The sequence below is a fragment of the Oryzias latipes genome, chromosome 22 (genome assembly GCF_053564925.1).
Source record: "Oryzias latipes strain Hd-rR chromosome 22, Olatipes_Hd-rR_3.1".
NCBI lineage: Eukaryota > Metazoa > Chordata > Actinopteri > Beloniformes > Adrianichthyidae > Oryzias > Oryzias latipes.
The window spans coordinates 10,939,655-10,960,904 of NC_136258.1; the positions used below are offsets into that span (position 1 = coordinate 10,939,655).

General features: G+C 38.8%; 1 protein-coding gene across 1 annotated transcript in view; it reads left to right on the forward strand.

Annotated features, from left to right (window-relative positions):
• lrfn5a (leucine rich repeat and fibronectin type III domain containing 5a) overlaps positions 1-21,250 on the forward strand; it is a 157,200-nt gene that overhangs the window by 35,533 nt on the left and 100,417 nt on the right. Inside the window, exon 2 of the mRNA XM_011490618.4 lies at positions 19,618-19,714. The gene's annotated coding sequence lies outside the window, so the exon portion shown is untranslated. The remainder of the gene's footprint in view (positions 1-19,617; positions 19,715-21,250) is intronic.

Here is a 21,250-nt window from a genome sequence, read left to right on the forward strand (position 1 = left end):
CCTTCAAACCCCTCATGGAAGGATGCTTATGAAACTCCTGATGTAACCTGTACGGCTTGTCCTCATCGCATGCAGCAGCAACACATATAACTGAGTGTCACATCCCACCAACTTAATCATTTTCGCGGCGTCTTATGCAATGGGGCACATGTTGGAATTGAGTGGTTCCATTGCTGTCACCAAGTTGGGAGTCAGGGTATCAGTTGTACGAGTGCAAATGAAACAGATTCAAGGCCTTTTTAACCCTTGTGCTATCCTAGGCACTTTAACGTTGGGAGTTGGGTCATCTAGACCCACTAGACAGTGCTCTGAACCTTTTTTCTTCAATGATTTGTGATCTTCACTGGTGTCCATGGATTACAGGAAATCTTTCCACCTTTATCCACCTTTGTCATGGTTGGGAGAACACGTCCATGTAAGGGTGGGGTCATCTAAGATAACACAAGTGTTACATCAGGCAATCCAAACTTAATCCCAGCATAGGTGACCCCAATGATGAGAGCCATCAACAAAAAAATAACTGGATTCGGTGGCGCTGGTTTACTTTACTCACCTCACTCGGATTGTTGGGTCCACCCATTTTTGTATCATTAAACACATAATTTAATTTAAATACATAATTTTGCAGTAATTAAGCTCTACTAAAATAATAACAGCTGATTGAGATGTCACGGCAACACCTGAACAACAGTTGCTCTTTGACATACTTTAACTCTTTAACTGTTTGCTTAATCAAAGGGAATCAGCTAAATCTGAGACGAAGAAAAGTGGCTTTGTAGATCGGCTTTGCACCAACATGCAACACTTCACATTAGTGATGTGTTGCATAGCAGCGAAAAGCTTCTTTTTCTGCAGCAGAATCAGCTGATTTACATTGATTGCACGAACACTTCTCTACTGTAAAGAGCTGCATGTCAGCACAGGGCTGCTTATCTCCGCTTTTGGAGGGACACTAACACAAATGTCAAAAATGTCCTGTACCCCCTGAGGAACAGGACAAAAAAAATATATATCTTATTTATACTTGACTTGGAGGTGATTTTTCATGCTTTCATTTCTCCTCGTTTTGGTTGTTGTAATTCACCTTTTACCCGTTTTAACAAAACCTCTTCAAAACGTCTGAAACTTGTTCAAAATTCTGCGGCAAGGCTTTTACCGGGAGACAATAAACCTTATTTGAAACTTTTTGAGAAAGCACCGTTTTTTTGTCTCAAAATCACTTCAACACCTGTAAACACAACCAGAACTAATCCATATATAAAGCGCTCTAGATTATAAGGAGGTTTTTGTTTTTGTTTTTCTAAAAACATGACGGCTCACCGCGCATGGATTTTTCACTGCCAGCTCCAAAAGGGAAATTTGAAGTAGCTTGCCTCAGAGATTCTACTTACATAACGCATTCTACTTCATATTAAATGTGTTTTGCCATTCCTAATGTAACTTCAGTAAGTGCTTTATGCAACTAATCAAATATTATACATTTATGCATCCCTTTTTCTGGTTTTGTCAGCCATTAAAGTGCTCTCCAGCTCCACACACAATCGCCCATACTGTCATCCTGCACTTCTGAGAACATATGCAATCCAAATATGAATAATTGATTTCTTGATTTAGCCTTTCTACAACTTCTACGCTTCATCGTCATTGAACTGATAATCAGGTTTTAGTGATATTTCCTGACTGAATGTGGAGATTTATTTAAGAAGATAGCTTTCTTTGGAAACCTAAATACAGTGTTTTATATGGAAGTAGTGTTTTCTGTGCTGAACTTGAAATAAGGTAAATACCATTCAAATGGTGGAAACAGAGAGTAATGCAAGTCAAATAAGTGCGGAACAGATTTAGAAAATCAGTTAATTATGAAATGAACAGACCCAAAAAATGGGTATGAAAGCAAAGTTCTAGAGAAATTAATAATTCATGAAATGGTTGAGCAGAAAGAGGGAGATCAGGCAGTTCAAGTGAAAGGGAGTGTAAAATTCCAAAATTCAATAAGAGAACCAACAAAGAAAACGATAGGCTATCAAATGTACTACTTATTTCTCTATTTTAGCCATCAGCCTCTCAGCAATGAGTCACTGTGGAGGGCGGGCCAGAATGAGGTAATTATATTCCTCAGGAATGTCTATGGAGACTCTCATTCCTCCAGGTTGATTCCTTCATAGTAGTCGGTTTAAAGGCTGTCATCTGGACTTAGTTTTAAAGTTAGAAGACGTTTCACCTCTTATCCAAGAGGCTTTGTCAATTTTGAATTAGCTGGTAAAAGAGCTGGTATATATGCGCTCATGGGGCAGGAGTCAGACCTGAAACTGGATGGTATTGTGAACTTAGCCTGCATGGTTTTGGGTCGTTAAGCGTCCTTTGTCCTCAGCTGGGGGTTGGGGAGCTAGTGACTCCCTCCCCAAACTGGTCACCTCTTTCAGCTGTTAATGACCCAGGTAGAACTGGTTCGGTTTGTTTGGATTTCACAACACTGCTGCAGATGGATGGAAGAATAAACCTGAGACCACCATTCTTATTAAGAGAAGGTTTATCCTTCTTAACAAAGATGGCTTGGACTCATTCCCAGGTACTTCTCCAAGCCACTGGTTCAGATATGTGGACGACAATTTCAGAAAATACAGATATAGCTATAGATAGATAGATAGATAGATAGATAGATAGATAGATAGATAGATAGATAGATAGATAGATAGATAGATAGATAGATAGATAGATAGATAGATAGATAGATAGATAGATAGATAGATAGATAGATAGATAGATAGATGTCATAATTACTGATATTTTTCTTTTATTTAACAACAAAAAGCTCATTAGCATTATCTTCAAATGTAAACTTTCCCTTTTATTTCATGTTAAAAAAAGCTTTCCAGACATTTTTGACTGAAATTTTTAGATCATATCCTGAGTATATGGCATGAAAGTGCTCTTTACCTTGCACCTACTTCCTGTTTTATCATCACTTGCAATGCTAACATAAAGAGTGTCATTTTTTGAAAGAAATCCAAAAAAGAATAATACTGGTCTGAAGTGGCTCACAGAGGTCAGAGACACAAGGTTTTAAGGATGCAACTGAAGAAGAAATCAGACACTTTTTTCTTTTCTTGTTTTAGGAGTAATAAACATGAGAGAGCATCGAAAGAGAGCAATTTTCACTGCCTGTCTCATCCAAAAAAAAGGGAACTTGCAGATTAAAATAACTAAAAGTCTGTTTTATTCCCCCTGAAGACATCACTGCATAGTTAAGGGAAGTATATTCTCTAATCTTTGTGTTACCCCTAAACAAAGACAGATCCTGGATCTATGTTTGTATAAATGGTTAATTCCGTAGGGGTATGAAAAAGAAATCGCCATATCCCACAATTCACTTATGAGTCTCTTTGGCAGGTCTGCAAATTAAACGTGATATAGGGGTTTAAATGACAGGTGTATACACAAGAAGAGATTAGAAAAATTGCTGCTTTAGTAGTTGTCCTACATCATAATCAGTTTTAGCATCATGGCCCTGCGACGGACTAGAAACCTGTTCAGGGTTAAACCCCGCCTTCAACTAACAGTAGCTGGGATAGGCTCCAACAGCCCAGCAAGTTCTTAAGAAGCATGGAGGGATTTTTATTTTATTTTTTTGTCTTATAAATTCTGTACCAAGTATGGACTTTTTCACTTTAAACTGATTTTGATAAACAGTTGTTTATCTTCTTTCCTTTAATGTAATTTGAAATTCTTGACATTGTTGCCAAATCCTTTTTTAGAAATTACTGACTGAATGATGATGTTGTCTTAGGCATCATTTGACCGTTGTCCTGTCCCGTGAAACCAGATACAGATAATCCATTAGCAGCTGTTCAGATCATAATGAATCCTCAGGATGAGACCATCACGTGATGCTGAGCGACATTGCAGGGAGATGGATCGAGAGGGATGAGCTGCACAGCGGAGGCTGATCAAGGATCACAGTGTGCGTTACACCCCATCACTCAAGGGGGCTAAAGATATGGAGAAGCTAAAAGAGGCTGAACAGGACGGCCGACTGGGAGGATGAAAAGCAGGCTAAGCAGCAGTTTGACAATCACATTTCTGCAGAACATTATGGGGGCATTTTTCTTTTTTTCTTTATCATCAAATATGGGAAAAGTAATGGAGTAATGTTTACTCATTTTTATTTTGCTTTACTTTTTACAGTAATCAATATAATATATTTCTTTTTTTCATAATTAGTTCTTCAGTTCTTGTGTGTGCCTCCACTGCTTTAGAACTATGCACTTTTTTTAATGTTTCTTTTTCTTCTTTTGACTTGGCCAACGCTCATTTTGTTCAATACCGCCCCCAAAGGACCAGCTGCTGTAACTGCATGACACTTCCCGACAGTTTGGTCCTCTACCAGGAGCACACTGTAAAGGAAAACAAAAACTAAAGTATTTCTTTTAGTTACCATAGAGCGCACTGGGTTATAAGGCACGCTGTCAATGAATGATCTTTTTTTGAACTTATGTTATAAATAAGGCGCAACAAAATATAAGGCACAATAGGCGAGACAAAAAAATTGGGAGATATATGATCACATGTCTTAACAATATTTTGCAAATATGATTAAGATGAGTAAAGTTTGGCCTTGAATACAAAAGGGGTTTATTCATACATACTTCTAGTTTGTCAGAAGATTCAAAACCAGCTGTTGTAACAGTAAAATATGTCCAACACAAGAGACCTTCAGCTCTCATCTGTTTGCCCCGCTGTTGGACAGGACAAGTAAAAAAAAAAAAAAAACAATGATAAGAATTAGAGAGAAGTCCGTCAGTCAGTCAGACTTTATGAATTTCCACTAACTCTGGAACTTGTTTGTAACACTACACATTAGCCATATTAGAAGCATTAGCTTTAGCGCATTCACAACTCCTGTAATTCCTAACCTTGTTTGCAACAATTAAAAACAGACTGATATCGTTAAAAAACAAACATTAACTTCTCTTCGCTAACTCCTAATCTTGCTAGTAACACTTAAAAAAAAGATAAAACAGTCTGACAGCACTACACATTAGCATAATCACAAAAACAACCAAGTTTGTTTGCGATTAGAACAAAAAACCAACTGATAATGCTAGACAGACCTTACTGTGACTATGCTAACTCCTAATCTTGTTATTAATATGTAAGAAAAAAAGACGGTCTGACAATACTACACGTTAGCAGCGTTAGCATGTTTACAATAGTACCAACCAAACATTGTTGTCTGTATTAAATTATGTCTGTTGAACTATTTTAGATGAAAGTGGCCTCTAGAGTGATGGGCTTCTGAAAATAAATACATTTCCAATTTTTTACTTTTTTAATTTTTTTTACTTTTTTTAAAGTTTGTATAAAAGCAAATCATTGATGTTTTACCTTTTTTCAAACTGAAGTGAAAAAATAAAACAGGAAAACGAGTGTTAGAGTTGAGATGTGGCCAAAGATAATGAAGTGAAAGTTACGTGTTATTACAATAAACCTTAATGAACAGTGACATTCAAACAAGAGGATTTGAGGGGTTTTCTTTTGTTGTGGTTATAATATTTGACTCAAAAGTGGCGGAAAATCTGACAAATAACAAAACATCCTTCTTGTTCCTTCTCACTGTGTTCCTCAGACCACTCAGCTATTATTCAATTTTCTATAATTCAGTTTATTCTCCACTCATCAATACTTCACAGTACAGCACATTATTTCTCAGCGTTCTCTGTAAATTTGGTGCAGACACTTTTATAGATCCACATAAAGTGTCCTGTTGTGATGCTGTGTCTGCAGCTCGTTTCAGATCCCAGTGGGTGAACTGGGAGCGGCCCAAACACTTCCACTGTGTGAGTGTGAATGTTTGCTAATAGGAACATGGCTGTGAGGTTGTTGGCATCCAGATTTTTATGACGTCAACATTCTGCTTTTCCGTGGATCCACTTTTCCCTGCTGAGCTAAGGACATATGAGTAAAGCAGAGGTGGGAGGCATCACAGCCAAGGGGCTTCGCACAAATCTGGAAAGACACAGAGAAACCAATTAGTTCCCGTCTTTATTCTACTCAACTATGAATTGTGGGTTTTCATGTTAATTTCATAATGATTTTGGGGTAAACATGACTCAAAAACAGCAAACCATGTTCTATTTATTCTTGTACCTTCATTCCACTGAGTGATGAACTCCCCCTCCACACAAGCGGAGCTGACAGGTCTTCGCCTTGGCACTAAGCTCTGCATCCGCGCTTCTTAACAAACCATGGCCATAATGGATCCCACTTAACATCAGCACAAATGCACACAAACAGGGGGAAAACATGCTCTTAGATGCATCATTAAAAGAAAAAATGAGACGGAAAAGCGGCGCATGCATGCAAATGCAGACAAGCAAACAAATTACCAACACAATTGCACAATTACACACTCAGAAAGGCAAAACAAAGTTATATTAGCGCAGCCATTAGTCTTTTTCAATAAAACGATGCAAGCTCAATTTACAGAGGCTTTTAATAATGGTAACCGAGGGAAAACATTGGTGGAGTTTCTGCGCTCTTTTTTTAAGAGGATTAACATTTGTTAACACTAAAGCCCATTACTTTTTGTTGTTTTAATCAACTAAGTGACACTGGTAAGCTTTTTTGCTTATGTTTAAAAGTGATGCATTACATCCACTTGATATTTGTTTATCCTCCAATATTACAGTTCTTTGACGTGTGAAAACCCTGAAGACAAAACAAGCAACAATATTTACAGTTGGTAAAAAAATCCTGCTGCATAAAAACTGTAAAAACATCTATTTAATAAGCAACTAAGAAATCCTTTAGTTTGCGTTCAGCGGCTGTTTGCACTACATCTCTCATGATGCATTGGGTTAAAGTGACAGCGTCTCAGCGCACAACAAGTCTTCCTTTGACGTCTTGAAACCACAATGAACAAACACACATCAAACAATTTTTAAATCTTTTAACTTAACTTTTATTGCATCTTTTATAAAAAACAGCTGCAACTTCCAGCTTTTTCTGCCACAATTATCACAAAAATGCATGTGAGATGAGAGGGGCTTTAGATCAATACAGACTATGAGTTTCTCCTTTTTTTAATTTTTTTTTTTTATGTTTTGGGATGCTGGTGTGCCGCGGTATTTTTGACAAGGTTAAAGTGTGCCGTGGCTCAAAAAAGGTTGAAAAAAGCTGCATTAGGGAACTGCAAAGATAAGCAGAGTGGAGTGAAACGGCCCGGTATGTTTGGGGTTCCACTTCAGAAAGGATCACAGCAGTCGCGGAACATCTCTCTGTAGGTCTTATTAATGAGTTGAGATAGCCAACACTAAACAGTGGAGAGACAGGTGCACTTTACTGTGCATCCAAGCACTTTGAACACGCTAAAAGGGCTTCAATGGAACACCAGTTTACAGTGTTATGGCTGTGTGAAAACAGGAAGGGATCAGTTGCAAATGAATTAAGTACAGGTAAAGCCAAAAAACGGACTTTAAAACTTACATTGCAACGCAGGAGCACAAAAGTTGTGAATGAGAAAGGTTGAAATGTGCAATAGACTTTTCTTCGGAACATTCGGTTGCTTAAATGTGGCTTGAACGTAGTATTAGCTTCTACCTCACCAAACCAAGAAGAAAGCAACAGCTTGGGCATAATATTTTATGTCAAACATGACTTTGTATTGGGACGTCCCAACCATGGTTTTTTTTCCTATTTGGATTGAGTCTAAAACTGATTTGGGCTCGATATCCAATCATTAGATTAGGTTAGATTATATAACTTTATTCATCCCACGACGGGGAAATTCATTTATCTATGGCAGCAACAAGGACTTTCAAAGGTGACAATAAAAAGGACATTCAAAGTACAGCAGCAAAAGTGAAAGTGACATTCACCAAAACAGTAAAAATCGGAGCGGATCGGGACAACCCTCCTTTGCATAATTGTGTGCATCGGCAAAATACGTTTTTCTTTCCTTTTTAGCAACTTTATAAATAATTTTAAAATAAAGCGACTGTTAAACGCTGAGCAACAAACGAGATGGAGTCTCCTAGCCTGCAGTCCTCACCAGTGTTCGAATCCTTCACACAGATGCACAGAAATTTCACCTCCGTGATACTCTGGCAAATGCTTTTTCTGGGATCTGCCAAGAAAATATCTTCTTCCAGGTCTGCTTAGAAGGGGATTTTTTTTCCTTTTCTTTTTTGTTGCCGACATAAGCACTTCTGCTACCTCTGGAATGAGCAATTTTATGTGCTCTCCTTCCTTGACGAGGCCGACATCAGATCCATGAGGTTACTCTGCCAAATGAGGTGTTAAACTGCTGGCACTGATACGGAATAAAACTGATGTGGGGGAGGTCTCTTAAAACAAGCATGAAGGCTAATATGTAACACAGAGGCATTTTTTTCAGGTGGATAAGAGGCCATTCAGGCCTCCAGGACTTCATGAGTGTCCTGTGTTTTGATATTTGCTGATTTAAGTCACCAAAGAGAAATAAATGAAGAAACTCCAGAGTAATGAAACTACATGTGTGCTTAAATTGACAGGTGTTTGAGTGAGAGGGTCATTAGAATTGTAATCATCCGGTAATGACTATGGGAGAAGCGGGAACGCCGCAGTCACCCCCCATGTTTTCCTCTTCATCTCTCTATCTCCTCACCTCTCTGTGTGACCCCGCACTAATCAGTGGGTTTGCATGAGTCCGCGCTGATTGCAAATTGTGTGCGCTTGATTGTCTTCCTATGACATGGCACACCATTTGGCAGTTTTGATTTTGAGCTTTGTTTGAGGGTGTGATACTGCTTGATGAGCTGAGAGGAGAAAGGTGGTGAGGCATGGGGCAGGGCTGGATCAAGGCAAGGTTGTTGTTTTTTTGTAGGGGGAGCACAAACACACACACACACACACACACGCACACACACACACACACAAAACTACATAACTCACTTTTTGTTGATTTAACCCCAAGAATCCCATTCAGATTTTATGTACATACGAAATAGATCGTTTTCTGCTGTCTTTATACATAAGCATTAAATCTAATCTTGTTAATCTTATTAATACTAATTCATACCTATCCCCATTATTAATACTTATAATTATTAGTATTATTAATCTATATGTGCAACTAATGTAATTTTATAAGAGTAGAAGTAATAGCCTTAAGCTGCATTCATACTGAAAGCATTATGTGTGTCAAATTTGCTGCTGGCCATTTGCCCAAAAATGTGTCCTTAACTCGATGCTCCGGATACATGTGGAAAGAGTTACTGTCTGAATTTTTCAGTCTCATCGCTGCACGGAAGCATTGACTGTACACTATAAAAAACAAGCTATTGAAAATATGAGGTAACAATTTGCATTCAATATGACTGGTTCAATTCACCTGCATTTTTTGGCAACAACTGCTTGAAGTATAAGAGCCAGTATAACACAAAATAATAAAGTTCAATCTACCGAGTTTTTGAACATGTTACGCACAAAATGAACATCTTTAATAAAACACATTTTGACACAACTGTTTTAGCCATGTTTAAGCGTGTGGAGCCGGGCCCCTGAACTACCAGGTTGGTACAGCTGTCCCAAAGGGAGGCATAAAATGAGAAGGTGCTTCAACCAGACCGGTGCAGACAAAAGAGAATGTGATGTCATCACGCTTACGCAGACTGTTTAAAAATTTGTTGAAGTAAAATTTGTTTCAAAAATGTCTGTGCATTTATAATACATCTGTACTTCATCAATTAATAATTGTTTTACAAATGACCTGTTATAGTTTTTAAGATTTTTTTTTTATTGCTAAAATTAAATGTTCAAGTTATGTTAATACTTAACTACTGCACTGAGCCTCACTCAGTGTGAAATATTGTGTGCTCCACTCTGCATGCATTACCGAGAGTTAGGGATGGGAATAGAAGCCCCATGAAGCTTTCTTGGGGTTCATGCAATTGTGCTGGAAAAATGAACCAACCATTCAGGGCTTTAAAACCACACCGAGCAGCGGCATCTGGTGGCAGACTGGACATATATCATATGCTTCAACTAAGCTCCTTGTAACACTTCATTGTGAAAATAATGATAAAACAAAATAATGTTTTTAATGATGATTTTAAAAACAAAGTAAAACAACACAACGAGTTATGTTTTGTGTGAGGAGTGCTTGACACAGCAAAACACACATACATGAAGAAAATAAACACAAGGCAAAAAAAAGAAAAAAATTGTAATTTGCTGGTCTAGAACCCAGGATCTCTAGACGCAGATACCATGACTTTTCTACTAACCTATCTCTGCTACTAAAGAAATCTCAAGCCATTATATATTTTAGAAGTATTTTCTTTATGAATGTGATAACGTTTAATTAGGAGAAACCGAGTTGAAATAATCCTGAGTCACAGTACGTTTTTACCAGGAGCCATGGTGAAATGCAATGAACTGACGCTGATTCCAATACAGGGGAAACAATAAAACTGGTCGGGAAAAGTTCGGGATTCATTTGTATTTCTAGAGAAAAGCGCGCCCAACTGTTCAAACACAAGTAACATCTGAACCGTGGTTCGACCAAATGATGCATTTGGTGCTTTATACGTCATTAACCACGTGATCTGGGCTAGTTGACACACGCCCGAAACATTGTGTCGAACCACTCTGCTTCATTGAGATGAAACAAGCGCCAAAGCGTCTGTGTTAAACGGGCCACCATTTTTGTCTCTGACTCTGTTGGCCTGCCGCCTGTCCCGAATCTCATCTGGATCCTGACTATTCTCATTGTTACTCTGATGATCTCATGCTTGTTATCGACTCCTTCCTTTCTGACACTGATTTAGCTTTGTGGACCTTAAGTTGAGCTATAAACCTGCTGCATTTGGATCCAGCCGTCTGCCTGTGTTCTGAGACTGTCTATGGCTAAATTTTACATTTGTAAGATATTTTATAATTGCACCACTATGAAGTCTGTTTTATTGATGTAAGGACAATTTTTAAGACATAAAAAAGATGATTGCATCTTTTTAATTTAGCTTTCTGGGGTGTTATTTTACCCAGTAAGAAACATACATTTACAGGGTACATTTTACTTCATTTTCTCAGCTTTGTTGTCTCTACTAAGAGCAAAAGGGTAGTAAGCTTAATTTATCCAATGTCATTTTTTTTTCTGCTGGCTGAAATAATTGAGCAATACTAAACGATTTAATTATTTAGGAAATACAACTCTGTCGAGTTTGTTTTTTCAGTGCAGTTGTGACTAAGACTTTGTTTTTTATAGATTACCGTATTTTCCGGACTAAAAGTCGCCCTTTTTTTCATAGTTTGGCAAGGCGTGCGACTTATACTCCACAGCGACTTATTAGAAATAAATTGAAATAAATACATTGTTAACCCTCCTGTTATGTTCATTTGTGAGGAACAGAGATGATGTTCCTGGCTAAATTTGATGTATGAGGTATGTTAAGTGTTAAGAGTATGTTAAGTGACTCAGAGAATCAGCAAACTTTTTTTACAGTAATATCTTGAAGGCTAACAACATAATATTCTATTTTCCAATGATTTCATAGATTCAGAAATGCAATAAAAATGACTACTGTTTCTACAAATACAGGATGAAAACAGAGTATTAGTTGGCCAATGATGCTTCATGAAAGCAATAAATAAATAGGTTTGAGAAAGAATTACTGTAAAATTATGAGATAAACAGTCTGCTATGATTGTGTCATATGAAGTTGTGCAAGTTATTAGTTCTTGGTCTCAGATTTTGTCAAATAAATTTCCCGTCAAAATGCGACTTATAGTCCAGTGCGACTTATCTGTGTTTTTTTGTACTTTATAATGCATTTTTGGGCTGGTGCTACTTATACTCCGCAGCGACTTATAGTCCGGAAAATACGGTATCTATACTGAGGCTGTAAAAGTATCTGCAGTAATTTTATGATAGACTCAAAAAGCAAACTCATTTTCTCATCTCTTTCTAACACAATGTTGCCCTTACACAGTTGAGTCCAGCTCCTAATAACTAAACAAAATCCCTTCTTGACTTTAAATTAAATCATCAGGTAAAAAAGATGGTGGGGTATTTATTCAGACTGCTCATTTCCTAGGTTTTCTGAATTCCCTCACTTCCCAGTTGGTACACTATGTCGGCGTGTCCAAATGTACAATTTCAAAATCTCCCAGAAGTCTACAAAAAACTAGTTTGCATCAGTAATTACTAGATTGGCAAACATAAACCATAATGCATTGCGTTTGAACAATTTGTCAATTGAAAAAATAAATGTGAAGTTTATTTTTATTTTTTTTAAATCATCCAACTTTCTATAAGCAGAATATATTGGTTTCATAAATAGTCTCTGTAAAATGCTTATATTTACCTTTATTCCAGAAAATTGGTGTTGTTATGTCTGGCATTATAAAAAAGTAGTGTGCATGTGCCAGAATTAAAATCCAAAGCACTTTTAGGAGTTAGGGAAAAGTGAGGGAACTTGGGCACAACCGTAAGTTTTCACTGGTTCAAAGTTTTGACAACCAAGCTTACTGCAGAATGCTGTGCCTCATGAAGCACACCTGATTCACCCCAGTCCATTTTTTGGGATCTAGGATACCAAGTGTTCCCTGGTGTGTGTGTGTGTGTGTGTGTGTGTGTGTGTGGACGGAAGAGAATTGTACATTTACTTTCAGAAGCCCAGCAATCTCATATTGACCTTTACATCATGTAAATAATACATATCATAAAGGTTCTTTGGATGAAAACATTGAAAAGCAGAACAGTTCTCTTTTTAGGAGCTTTAGGTTTTGAATTTTTGTGATGTTTTGATTTATAAAATTACAATTAAGGGTTGCTTGCTATATGATCTATTTAATAAAGTCGAAGCTGTCCACTTGTGTCCATAAGTAACAGCTTGTTTAAACGTATCGGTGTCCCAGTGTGTGTTTTTAAAGGCCACGCATGAGCTCCCCCAAGTGTGAAAGCTGTAACAGCGTTCATATGTTTGAGTGTTAACAGTCAGTAGTTTTGCTTCTCATTAACTTTAAATGGGGTGACGTTTTAACCTAGCAAATTGGATCTGAGGTTAATGGCCCCACCATGCTGCACACTTTGGTGAAAAGTGAGGAACTGTTGGACTGTTGAAGCGGTAAAAAGACGACGGGCAGCTAATCGATTGGCCTCACTGATTGTCGGTCTGATGTTGTGACTTATTTTCCCATGATTCCAAATGCCAGCCCCACCAGCCATTATTACATAATGTTTGCTGTGAAGGATTGCTTCGATGCCGGTGTCTGCACAAGCTGAGTTTATAGATTACAATGAGGGCAAAAGCAGCTTAAAGTGATGGCACATTCATTACACAATTCAAAAGACCAGTTCCAAACAGAGAGGGTCAAGACAGACTCACACAAACGCAGAGGTTGTGGTTTTTGTGTTTGTTTGTCAAATGGAGAGATGAAAATGTGTGGGCGCTAAAGGCTGGATGGAACAAAAGTCACTCTGAAGCATTTAGAAATAATAGTGGAGAGCTTAAAACACGTTTCTGTTTACAGCAGTTCTTTAGTTTCTGGTGTGTTTATAAGATCCGGCGGCCATAGTGCTGAGGTGGAGTGGTCGGTCTCTTATCAGAGGATCACCAGTTCGGTTCTCACCATGAATGCCGATGTGTTGAAGTGTCCTTGGGCAAGACACTGACCCCCACATTGCTCCTGGTGGTTACAATTTGGCGGCATTGTAAGGCATCCGAGTTGCCATCAGTGTGTGATAATGTGTGTGCATGGGTGATTGTAAAGTGTTTTGACCTTAAAGCAAGACAGAGAAGCACTACGTTAATGTATTTTTAGTTTATTTTTAGTTTATGGAATAACTAAGCTGCAAGTAAAACTGGTTGTTGGACACTTGTTTTTTTTTTTTTTATGTATTACCCACAAGGTTATGAATGAGTGTAGTCACAGTAACATTTGTTTTTTGTGGTATCAGTATGTTTTTTGTTTGTTTGTTAACTCGCTGCAATCAGGGTTGGGAGTTACAGGTATTGTGAATATGCTAACGTGGTTAACATGGAGTGGATTTGAACAGTGTTCTTTTTTCAGTGTTACTAACAAGGTGTAGAGTTAGCGGTATCAGTCTCTTTTATCATGTGTATCAAACAAGCTAGTTACAGGTATTGTGAATACACTAATGCTTTTAATGAAGTTAAAATTGGCGGATAGGGCCATCTGATGTCCAATCACCCTCCCCACCAAGGGGCCCTAAATGTTGTTTTACATGTCTAAGGTGCAAATAAAACCGAGGGGGGGGGGGGCATTCCCATACGACAACCAGGGGAGGGGACCACTGCCAGGTGACCCCCCCCCCCCTCCAAGGTGCATTGCAGGCTGACCCCCCCCCATCACCCCAATAGTTGATTGTATGATGAAGAGGGAAAATGGGGGTCAGCTGGTAGACTGTCCCTGGGTGATGAGACAACCGTCCCCCAGCCCCCCCCAGGTCTTCTCAGCCCAGGTGCCCCATCCCCCAAAATGCAAGCCCCCAGGCCCCACACAAGAAGAGAGGAGCCAAGAATGCGCCGCTCCCCGCTGAGTAAGCCCTGGCCCCCATCCCCAAGACCCGCCCCTGGGAGAACTTTGGTCAGGTCTTGACGAGACCAAGGCAGCCCACCAATTGCCTCAGCGAAGACCCCAATACATAAATCAAATCTAATTTAGGTATATATTCATACATTTACCATATAAATAAACTTAAACATAAGAAAAGTACATTTGTACATACACTACATGAAAATACTACAAAGGATTCAAGAAAGTTCTTAGAATTTTAATAAGTGCTAAGATTAAGGAAACTGGATAATATTTATTCTTGCATTATAAATAATACAGTCAGTTTGTTGCCTGTCAGCTGTTTGAACAGATAAGTAAAAATGAGGCGAGCGATGGGAAACTCTATGCTTTTCTGAACATCCTTGAACTGTGAATGTTTAGCTCAACAGCTGCGCTGAGCCGTGCACTCCTGACGTTTTCAAGGTTAGCCTTATTAGGTTAAGCTTAGGGATGGGCTTCAATAGTGATTATTAGAGATATGGTCGGGCCCTGGGGAATTAATTATATCAGTGGAGAGTCCAGGTGCAGGATGCATAAGGAATAGCGTGAGTCTGGAGGAATTCAAAGACATGAAAAGCCTGCAAATACCAACAGTTTCCACAATTTTTCCTTTGGCTCTCCAGCTACTAGACATGACTGTCAGGAAGGGTCAGCGGCGTAAAAACTGTAATACAGTGGGGTGCTTAAAAACCTTGAATGTTGAGTTGGACCATGCAGGAAAGCAGTGACGGGAATCTTAAGGAGCTGTTCCAAGCAAAACAGGGACTTGACCTATTTTGAAAGTGAAGATTTCTAGCAAATTTGTGTGAATTTTGCACCGTGTTAAAGACAGGAAGGAAGCTAATTCCAAAGCAAAGAGCTGATAACAAGAACATTCACTTGAAATGTTTAAAATCCAGATGATCAAAGGATTTTCTGCTGTGTGCTCAAGGTTTTTTTTTTTTTTTACCGTTATTGTGCCACAATAGTATTGAGAATCTCTTTTATGTCTTATGTTTTCATCTCTAGGAAGGAAGCTTTCCCAGAGCAGCTGCTGCCTGCACGTCTGAAAGCACACAGGCCAAGTGTAGTGAAGATCTTTAGTATATTGATTTATACTTTCATTTGTTCTGTATTGCAGATCAATCAACTTGTGTTGAGTGTTAGATTTGACTTTTTTATGAAATGGAATGATTGACATTTTTTCCAGTATGATAACAACTGAAATTAAACTAATTAAAAAAAAGCTATTTACTAAACTGGAAAATTATGCCATTAACAGTTTTGATGCCAAAAATGTGTATAAATTCAAATTTAGAGGGCCTTTCTAGACGAATGTGAGAATAGCAGACGAATTAGATAACAACATAAAAATGACCTCTTTAACACCAGAGTTTTAGCTCCAGTGTTTCCATTGTTAGCGTAATTGAAAGTTGCTACCATTACATTCCATTGATGTAAATCAGCTGACTCTGAAGCGGAGAAAAGCAGGTTTGCACTGATACACAACACTTTACAGTAGTGAAGTGTTTACGCAATTAACAGAAATCAGCCGATTCTGATGCGGAAAAGCGGCTTTTCCTTGATATGCAACACTTTAGAGTAGTGACTTGTTTAAAATGTGTGTGTGTTATTAATGTAAATCAGCTGATTCTAACTTGGAGGAAAGTATTTGTGTGTTTTTATGCAAAACCTCACCGTCAGAAGTAAGGGCTCTGTCTCCTCCTTTGGTCCTAGGCAGGAGCTGTCCCTAGAGTTCTAGCCATACTACAACTCCCAGAAAACCCCAGCGCACACTTCCTGGATGAATCTCATTCATTGAACAACCACAGCATACTTGAGCTCTGCGAAGTATTGTTTGTTTGTGTTATATTTGGACCTGATCTTCTGTCTCCTGACCCTGTTTCTGATTCTGTTTGCCTGCCGCCTGCCCTGACTCTCGCCTGGGTCTTGACTACTCTGTCTCTTCTCTGATGCTCTCATGCCTGTTATCGACTCCTGTCTGCCTGACCCTGATTTAGCTTTGTGGACTTTTAACTGAGCTAATACACCTGCTGCATTTGGATCCAGCCATCTGCTTTTTCTTGTGATATTTACATTAGTAAAGTTAATTGCGTTAATAAAAGTTAATGCCTTAATTATGTAAACAATAAAGTTACGGTAGTTCATGGAGAGTCTTATTCCAATTTCAAAAACAGCTCGGGTGTCAACAGGTCAAGAATACAGGTTTGAAAAACATCTGCAGTTTTTTAAGATTGGGAAAACAAATAGACCTTAACTGAGCATTATTTTATTCTTTTGCTGTGTTATCATTGTGTTTTAATTTCTTGACTCCTCTTCTAAACCAAACATTGGGGAATTAAGCTGTCCAAATTTGCTGCAGCAAATTTTGTGATCAAAGAATGATGGATAAAAAGAAGGCTTTCAGGAAACCACAGATTCAAAAGTTCAAATCTAAGTTTGAAGGAGACCTGTGCTTCCCTGTCAGACACTGTAGTGAGTCGCGGGCAGAAGTTCGTTTTTGTTGTAGCACGAGCAGGTCTTTTTCAAAGGTAGCTGAAGTGTTTGGTCTTCATGAAAACACAGCTCTGAGATCCACTGAGAACATATGTAGTTGAGCTGCAGACTCCAAACTTTTCGCCTCTTCACACTTCAGTCCAGCAAGCGACCTGTAAGGAACGTTTTTTAACCGATGCGTCATAAGGAATCATTTATGAGGAAGGATGTGCAAAATCAACACATTAGCAGATCTGTTCTAATATTGTTGTTTTTACCTAAATAAAAAAATGTTTTTAAGCAATTAAAAAAACAAAAAGAGAAAAATGAAAATGAGAATTTCAGGCAGGCAGCTCGGCAGTGCCTTTACCTGTTTACACCTTCCCATGGACGGTTCAGTCCAATTAACTCACCTGTTCGGTGACCTACTTAAAGAACCAGGTGCGTGCTCTACGCCTTGGGTCATCAATTTCCGCGAGCTGCATTTTTCGCCCCACCCTCCTCTCCATTAGGGGTAGTTTTGTACCTGAAGTTTCCAATGGCGTTCTTGTTTTATTGTATCTGAACGGAGCCGTGTGCCAAACTAAAAAATGATGCCAAACTCAAGAAAATATAACAATTAAAGCTTTTCTACTCCATGAGTTGTGTGACTGAATTATATTTTTAACTAAAAGATAAGAAACACCAGTACGTCCTTTTTTTCTGCTTTGTTTTTTCCATGCATCTCTTTTAAAACAAAATTCTTTGCCTCCTCTTTTTTTTTGCTTTCCTCCTTATTTACATTCTTCTTTTTCTTTCCATCTTTCATTCTTTTCATCTTTTCGTTTTTTTTTTAATTCTCAGCAATACAGTGTTGATAACTCCTTGGTGGAAGCAAACCTGAAGTCTGCAGGTCAGAGAGCAATGAAAGCTACAGCGAGACTCGATCTGTTTTTGTCACCTTTCCAGGCCTTACATTTTCTCCTTGATGACTTTTTTCAGAGCACAAACAAGGTAGAGCATGTGCCAAGTCATCTAAAAAAGAGGAAAATAAGCATTTAAAGGTTGTGACCCATGTACAGCTCAGTGTCTGACTGGTTATAGTGAAATTGCATCATGGTCTGGCGGGCAGCCCAGGCCTGCATTTCCCAATGTAACCCAGATGGCCTCCTAAAGGAAAGGTTTGTACAAGAAGGTTAAAGGCAAAAAACAGGATATTCCAAATTTGTGTCCTCTGCTCTTAAATTAAAGGATTAGGGACCATTTTAAAGCAAAAATAACTGAAATCTTTAATGCAATTAACTTTCATATCACAATTTTTCTGCTTTACCCCCTAGGGCTATCTTGTGGGGTCCAGATGACCCCACTTTGAACGTTAACATGCCTCCAAGGCAAATAAACGTTAGAAGGTGGGGTCATCTGGACCCCACAAGACAGTGTGCTGAACCTTTTTTCTTCAATGGTTTTTGATCTTCAGTGTCCACGGATTACATGAAATCCTCTCCACCTTCATCCACCTTTGTAATGGTAGAGATAAAACATCAATGTGAGGATCGGGTCATCTGGACCCCATAGGATAGCACAAGGGATAAGTTAAAATGCAAAAACCCCAAAGCTGTTACTCTTAAGCTATACATTCACAGCGGGGCATGAGAAACACGCTTAAACGCATGCTAAATGTGTCAAACTCATTTCAGGCCTTGTTTCTTCCTGCCCTTGTGTGTTCCCTACAGGTGTGACTGTCTAATCTTCCCTGATTGTTTCCACCCGTGTTTTCCCTTCCTCATGTCTTAAATAGAGTCTCCCTTTGTCCTGTGCCAGTTTGTTTGGTTCATTCATGTGCCATAGCTATAGCTTCTTTCAGAGATTAAAAACTCTTAAACTCTGCATCTGAGTCCAGCCCTGTGTTCTGTCCTGACACTTCTTGAATGTGCTTTTAACATACGATGTTCACACTGGACGAGCAGGGAGGGCTTTCTTCTTCGTTCTCTACTGTTTACGAGCGCATGTCTGCCATCCACAGCCTGGAAGAGGTTTGGTGGAAAACTGCAAAGTGGTGCAAATCTGGTGAATCTTGCTTTACTCTGATAAATGAAAGACTTGGTGTCATATAATTCCCTCTGGGCACGAACAGCAAATGCTTATTACTCCTTTATGATCAACTATCCAACGATTGGCACATTCATGAACTGAATGGGACGCCATCCATACATCCATACCAAATCTGTGTCCCTGATTGGTCAAAGTTAAACCTAGTTTAACTTAAGAAAATGCGCATTTGGTACATAGAGCCTAAAAACTGTTTTAGAAACTTGCATAGCTACACATGTAAGCGTTCGCTCCACAGAAGCCTGGAGTGAACGTTTGCATGCATTCACATAGACATATGAAGTGGTCGCTTGAACGTGGTGTAAACGTAGCTTTAAAACATTTTATTCCTGTTTCAGGTTCACGGAGCAGCTTCTCAAACACATTATTATGCTTAAGCTTTTGAACAATTTCTTTTTAAACATTTGAGTTATTTTGATTTTGCATGGAATTTAACGTTTTAAGTAATAAAAATGTAAAACATTCTTGTAATTTTCTTGTTTTGTTTTGCTGCAGGAATTTACTCCACTCCAACTCGACTGAGGCGGTTGCCTGGTGACGGGATCAGCGTCAACACATTCCTCCTGCCAAATGTGAACCTTGGACGTACAGAGTATGTGCCAATTCTACGATGAAAAAAATCATTTGGTGTTTAAGAAAGCATTCAATTTGTAAACATTCCGCCTGCACTTTGATACCAAAATGAAAAACCTGGGGCCATGTTTGTCTGAATTTCCTAATTTCTATTCAACAACAACTCTGCCCAAAATATCAAAACATGTCAGAAATATATATTTAGGTCCCAGATACACACTATCACAGACAATATATTCTGATACATCTTTCACATAAAGGGATGTGCTGTGTGTGTCTGTGCACATGTCTGATTTCCTTTGAAGTCTACAGATATTTTGCAGGGAAACACATAATTATGCATAACACATGCACAAATACTGTGTGTGCAGACTGCCCAGCTTCATGGGGCTAAAGATCAAAGGCCCATGTGTCTCATGTGGTGAACGGTTTTGCTGGTCTTTCTTCAGCTATTTGAAGCTTTTTTTTTTAGATTTGCAGAAATGATTTAGGAGGAAATCCACTTCATAGTATCTCTGAGGCTCACTTGTGACCAGAGACTTTCCAATTTCACTGGGCATTGTCCTGATTGAATGTGCTCATAAAGCCTTACCAGTTGGGCATCCAGGTGGCATTCACATCCTATGTTGGGAACAAACTGACATGTATACGCTAGATGGATAATCCCTGGATTGTGAACAGTGAAAATGAAGCCCACTGACCAAGGTTTATACTCCGACCACATCAATAGGATTTAGAAAATAGAGATTGATTGGGAAAAAGTAAAGTTTAAAGCTCTATGCCAAGGGTACGCATTACGTTGATCGTGATGAATCAAAAATAAATACACAAAAAGTAAAGATATGTTTTAAAAAAGATTGCTGTCCTGTACTGGATAGATAGATGGATAGATAGATGTGTTCTCTTCTGGTTCCATCTTCTTTAAACATCTCCTGACGTCCAGCGGGGATATATTCTAACCAGTGGCGGCTACTGGTCTGTCAGAGAGGGGGAAGCTCATTTTCGGCCTACATCATAAAATTGTCTATTTATTCAAAAGTAAATTCTGCCCTACTAACATTATATGAATGTATGAAGGAATGAATGAATGAACGATCTAAAAAAAAAAAAGAAACTGTAAAACTGAAACAAGGAATGTGGTGTATAATTGCGTGAAATGTATGATGAAAATCAAGCAATTTGCCAAACAAATATCAAAGAAATAGTTTGCAGCACTTTTTATGTTGACTGAACTTGAGAAATCTGCGATGGGACTGAGTGTGAATAGCTTCAGTGATTCCTTATAGTACAGAATCGCTGTCAGTCAGAAGGAGATGCAGTCTTTGGACAGACCCTCCAATCATCACTCAGAAGCTCGGAGTCCGGGCCAGCCCACTCCCCATTTACCCCCAGAGACGCTGAGCGTCTGTGGGCGGGACATAATCGCAGCGTTTATCCAATGACCGTCTAGTTTCGAAGCGCTGAAAAAAAACGTTCAAAGCAGCCCCATTGAAGTCAATGGACGCGGGGCTTCAATAGGGAAATGCACTGTGACGCTGCGGGAATGTATGAGAAG